Source organism: Aquarana catesbeiana, linkage group LG01 (assembly GCF_042186555.1).
Source record: "Aquarana catesbeiana isolate 2022-GZ linkage group LG01, ASM4218655v1, whole genome shotgun sequence".
In the NCBI taxonomy this organism is placed as follows: Eukaryota; Metazoa; Chordata; class Amphibia; order Anura; family Ranidae; genus Aquarana; species Aquarana catesbeiana.
Genome location: NC_133324.1, coordinates 819,942,454 through 819,948,387, shown reverse-complemented (window position 1 = coordinate 819,948,387; position 5,934 = coordinate 819,942,454). Strand labels below are relative to the sequence as shown.

The 5,934-nt window shown below is 47.8% G+C and overlaps 1 pseudogene; it reads left to right on the top strand.

Annotated features, from left to right (window-relative positions):
- Positions 1–3,431: 3,431 nt before the first annotated feature.
- On the top strand, positions 3,432–3,537 carry LOC141124411 (U2 spliceosomal RNA; annotated as a pseudogene).
- The last annotated feature ends 2,397 nt before the right edge of the window (positions 3,538–5,934 follow it).

The following is a 5,934-nucleotide window of genomic DNA, read 5'->3' as shown; positions in this document are numbered from 1 at the left end:
GAGGAAGGGGGTAACGATTTTTGATGGTGATCCGATTCAATTCCCTGCAATCCACACATGGATGGAGTGAGTAATCTTTCTTCTCAACGCAGAATATTCCTGCCCCGGCTGGGGAGGAAGAGTGTCGGATGAACCCCTTCCTGAGGTTCTCGTTGACATAATCCTTCAGGACCAGGAGTTCAGGCTCTGAAAGAGGGAAAATCCTTCCAAATGGGATTTCTGCCCCTGGTAAAAGTTCAATCGGGCAATCGTAAGCCAGGTGAGGGGGAAGAGTGTCCGCCTTCTGTTTGTCAAAAACATCCAGGAAATCATGGTATATGGATGGGATGAGATCTTGGGATTCGGATACAGGTTTTAGACTATAACTGGGGCCGTATGGTGGAGGGTCTTGAGGCAATTGTGGAGATAGTAGGAAGACTGGAAGACCACCTTGCCGGTAGTCCAATCAATCTGGGGGTTATGAGCTTGCAACCATAGCATCCCCAAAATGATTGTGAACAGTGGTGAGGAGATAACGTCCAGGCATAACAGTTCTTGGTGGTCTGGTAAGATGTCAGCGGACAGGGGTTGAGTCTCATGGGTGATGGCCCAGATTTGATGTTTGACCCATCAGCTAATCGTATGGACAGTTTCTGTTGTTTGGATCGCAAAGGAATATTGTGTTGCAGGATGAAGGCGCCTGAATAAATTATGGCCTGGACCTGGAGTGCCCCTTCTGGAAGCTGTAGGGAGACAGGAACAGCAATGTGAGGAGACCTTGATAGAGTCAATGCATAAGGATCAAGAGGAGGAGAGTCAAACTTACGAGTCTTGTTGGGGCACATGTTTGCGTAGTGACCGGCTCCTTCGCAATAGAAACAGATTGTTCAGACGGCGGCGCTGCTTTTTCTCTGGTGTCAAAGGTGAATGAAGCAGGCCTATCTGCATTGGTTCCGGAGCCTCAGTAATGGCAGTAGGTAGTGGGGGAGCAGGAGTAGGTGGGTTGCTAGGTACCCTGGGTAGCATCCATATGGGCCGGTACTGGCCGGTCCTTTCAGATCTTCACTCCCTTAGCCGGGGATCGATCTGAATAGACAGTTGGATCAAATCTTCCAAGGATTTTGGGATCCCAACACAAGCCAGTTCGTCCTTTAATGCTTCTGAGAGTCCTAGGCTGAACTGATAGTGGAGAGTGGCATCGTTCCATCGTGTATCGGAACTCCACCGTTTAAAGTCTGTCACATAGTCCTCCAAAGGCCTACAACCCTGCTGGAGGGCGTGAAGGCTGGCCTCGGCTGTGGTGGTACGTTGGGGGTCATCATAAAATTTGGCCATTTCATTCAAAAAGGAATCCATAGTGTTCAGCAAAGGGCTGGCTTGTTCCAGCAGGTGGTGAGCCCAGTTTTGGGGTTCTCTCTGAAGCAATGAAATGATGAACCCCACCTTGGTGCTTTCCAAGGAGAAGGTGCGGGGTTGCAGCAGGAAACAACTGGCAGGCATTCCTAAAGGCACGGAACTTGCTGTGTTCTCCTGTAAATCTCTCAGGAGTGGGGACCCGTGGCTCTGGGGGTGGCACCACTACTGTGGGTGTGGATGCTGAAGCAGGTGGTGCGGGTGCTGTGGTTGTCAGGTGCGTTGAGGTGTTTGGAGAGAGAGACTCCACTCTTTGTTCGAGCCGCTGATAGCCATCTTGCAGGCCCTGGACTGCTTGGGTAAGGTTTGCAATCTGTTGGCACAGTGCTTCCATAGCTGAGGCCCCCCTTTCGGACTCCATGTGGCTGGATTGTACTGTGATGTACCTTACAGCGGAGCCCAAAATGATGAGGGTGACCTCTTGCACAGTCCTCGTCCTAGCACCCCTGGAGGTTGAGACAGGAACTACTAGGGCAGCGGAAGGGTGCAGGTGCCTGCAGGCAAGTGACTGAAGATCAGGAACACCAGAGCCTTCGTAGAGGGGATGAGACACTGATCACCGGACTTGTTCAGGAGAAGTCTAACAGGATCACTTGCAAAGTCAGGAACAGGCATAAGTTGGTGGCAGGCTAGCAGCAAGGTACACAATCAGAAGGCAGACTCATAGTCGGGGACAGGCAGAGGTAGGCAACAGACTGGCAACGGAGTACAAGAAGACAGAGCCGTGGTCAGAAGTCCAAGCTGGGGTCGGTGCAGGGAGCAGAGGCAGACAAGAATGCAGGGGTAATCCGACAGAATGGTCAGAGAAAGCCGGGTTTTCAGGATCAGGATAAATCAAGCAAGACAGCAACAGGAACACAGGGACGAGCTGAAGACAATCCAGCACTGGCACTAGGTAAGCTCTTCATTTAAATAGGGCACCGTGCGCCAGGATTTGTTGGCGTGCGCGAGCTAACGCTTGTGTGGGTGCGCCATTGCGCATGCTCGGTCCGGGGCTCACTCTTTCCTACCTAAGACTTGACGCACGCGCGTTAGCATTAGGGGAACGAAGACTGACAGCTGCCGCACGGAAACGAGTACTTGTTGCAGTGGTTCTCTGACAGAATGATATAAGGGGGTTCAGTGTAAGGATGGAATGATATAAGGGGTTTAGTGTAAGGGTTGAATGATTGTTGGGGGTACAGTATAAAGGATGAATGATATAAGGGGGTGCAGTGTAAGGAGTGATAATGGGGGAGGGGGAACAGTGTAAAGTTGAAATTATATAAGAGGGTGCAGTGTAAGAATAGATAGATATAAGGGGGTACAGTGTAAGGATGGAGTAATATAAGGCGGTTCAGTGTAAGGATTGAAGAATTTAGGGAGTGCAGTCCCCCGGGCCGCAGTTTGGAGACCACTGCTCTACATGACAGAAAAGTCACACTAATGTCATATCACTTTAATTTGCAGAAATATATGGGGGCGGGGAAACTGGAAAGAAAGTATTGGAAAATACATTTTATTCAAATTTGAAACTATTTATTCTGAATACAAATACACGTACAGTATGCAAATTAAAGTCCATCCTGTTCGCAGTGTGACCATCTTCCAGTAGTAATGAGGGCATTCTTCCCACTAACCACCACTGTAAGGAGCATTCTTCCCACTGGCCACTAAAGTAAGAAGCATTCATACTACTGACCACCAGCCGCAGGGACATTCCTTTCAAGTAAGGAGTATTCTTTCCATTGACCATCAATATAATAAGCTTTCTTCCTACTGACCACGAATGTAAAGGATATTCTTCTCGCTGACCACCAATGTAAGGAGCATTGTTCCCACTGACCACCAATGTAAGGAGCATTGTTCCCACTGACCAACAATTTAAGTAGCATTCTTCCCACTGATCACCAATGTAAAGAGAATTCTTCCCACTGACCACCAATGTAAGAGACATTCCTCCAACTGACCACCAATGTAAGGGACATTCTTCCCAATGACCTCCAATGTAAAGAGCATTCTTCCCACTGACCACCAATAAAAAGGGTATTTGTCCCACTGATGCTTCTCGGCCTTTTGGCTAAGATCAAGTGTAGTATCTGTTCTGATGAGTTGCCTGAGGAGGCGCTGTGGTGCTCTCATTGGGGAGTGCTATGCAGATCCTCTGGCGTGATGGTATCTTGATGGTTCATTTCAGCAGGGGCCGAACCTGAGTGCTCCCGGGTAAGGGAGGCTAGTACTCGGTCGAGTCTGGGCGGACCAAAAGGGTACTCCTGATGTGGATGGGTGCTGCACTGGTCTGGCCGATGGTTAGTATCAGTGGAGGCTGTGTTTGGCATCCACGGCTCTCTCCGAGAAAACCTAGAAGGGCTCACTGTCTGGCAGGGATGGAGGGCTGCACTTGTCCGGCTGAGGGTCCGGCCCAAAAAGAAGCGCATGGTGTATGTGCCCCTGAAGCCGCAGTCCAGGGGTGCAGTATTATCACTGTAAGTGAGGGTCACTTTGATTTATGGCACCACGGTCACTGCACCATTCACACTTTTTTCTCACCTGCCTCCTGAGCCTGGCCTTTTGGCTCCGACTGGAAGAATTTTTGATTCCTGGCCGAAGGGCCGGCCGTTGTCCAGCACAATGGTCACTTTTCACTCTCTCCACTTCCTTCTCCCCCACTTTCTTTTATTTAAGCCCTTGTCTGTTTGCCACTTTTTGTATTTTTATGTTTGTACAAGTTTTGTTGCATGAGTGACTGGTAAGGTGTAGGTCCTTGGGCCTGCCCTGAAAGTCTTGGGAGGGGGTGGACATGGCCTTCTGGCTTGGGTGGGTCTGTTTCAGCAGACCCTCCAGAGGGTGGGGTCCATCTGGCCAAAGCCAGTAAGTACCCCAGTCCCCGCCTGGAGCCTAACGCCCCGGGGGATCAGGGCAAGGTCCTCTGATTTTAGAAGATTTGTGTACGTTTTTGTGTTTCACTCTTAATGTGTGTACACATTTTTTTGGCACCCAGTGACATTTTTGGAGTGTGTTCACACACCATGGGCTTTCATAAAAAATAAAAAAAACTGGCCCCCTATGAATTAATTTCTGCAGGGTTTTCATGAGACCTGAAAATGTATTTGAAGAGTTTTTGGACAATTTCTAGACATCCCTGAAGAAACCTGAAGGCACCCTTGTTGAAAAAGACTGGGTTAGAGAACCTATTGAGCAGGCCAGGAGTAAGAGTGACTGCTTGGTGGGAGATAAGAAATCCTAGGAAGCCTGGTTGGTTAATGGGGAATGTCCTGGTATAAAGACAACCCATAGATCTCTGTATCTATAGAGCAAAATACAACAGAGGTTAAGGCATTAAGAGCCCACCAGAAAAGTAGTTTCAAGAGAGGACCAATGCGGTCAAATAGCCCAAAGACTCACTTTATCGCAAATGTAATAGTACAAAAATGACTGAAAAAATAACCCCCACCGTGCACCATTAAAAAATAGCAACATTGTCACATAAAACATGTGGTCCGGACTCCCAGCCACACACCCAAACAGTCACCACTCAACCATAGGCAATATTCATAAACGAATGACCAATCATATAGAAACAGTGGTAAGATTAACTGGGAACACCCAAGTTGTACCTTATACACAGCAATTAAAAGCTTCACCCCAATAATGGAGATAAATACATAAACAAATGGGTTAGGGTTCTGCTACACAATGGGGTCCCAAAAAATTAGCGATTTCCACCTATGGAAAGGCCAATCTCCCTGAAGGCGATCTACAGCAGCACAAATTGGCCAACCTCCACAGCTCCAAGATAAGGAACCCAACACTCAACCCCCATACCACAGGAAGACTTTTGGATATGAACTGACTGATCCTGGATTAGGAGGAATTCTGTACGCTTCCCAGATACTATTTAAAGTAAATACGTGCTGAGAGAAGTATATGGTCTGCTGCTGCAGACATCCCATTCTGAAAATGTCAGTTGCTTGACTTCAGGGTGATCCAGGTGGCTTCAGTTTATACACTACTGATCCAGGAGCAGTATGAACATCACAAGCTCTTTCTTCAGTTACTCACTTCTTCAGTCACTGGTTGCAATATTGTTCAGTGATAAAGCATTAGTTCACCTTTTCAGAAAAAATGAACATTGTACACCCTCCCCACCTACCTGGTCCCTGCTGTACTTTCCTCCATGGGTGATGAGCTATATATGTAGTCATCAGATTGTGCACTTTTGTTCAGTTGGTTCTTGGCTGTAATGTGAAGGTTCTGAGCTGTCAATTCCTGGCTGACACAGCCAGCGAAGAATATAATGAAGTGTGATCTCTGCACAGTTACATGCTTTGGAGAGCAGGGGAGACATTGGGGTCCATATAGAGTACCTGTCACCTGTCCAATGCTATCACATAGGAGTTTGCTTCGGCCCATGGACCTTGCGTTTGACACATGATAGCATGTTAAATGATAGACATTTTAAAAAGTAAAAGATTATAATAAAAAATGTAGCAATACCCCCGAAAGAGTTGCTGTTGTTTGTTCAGTCTGATACTCTGCCTCTCAACCCTAATAACAGCCTCA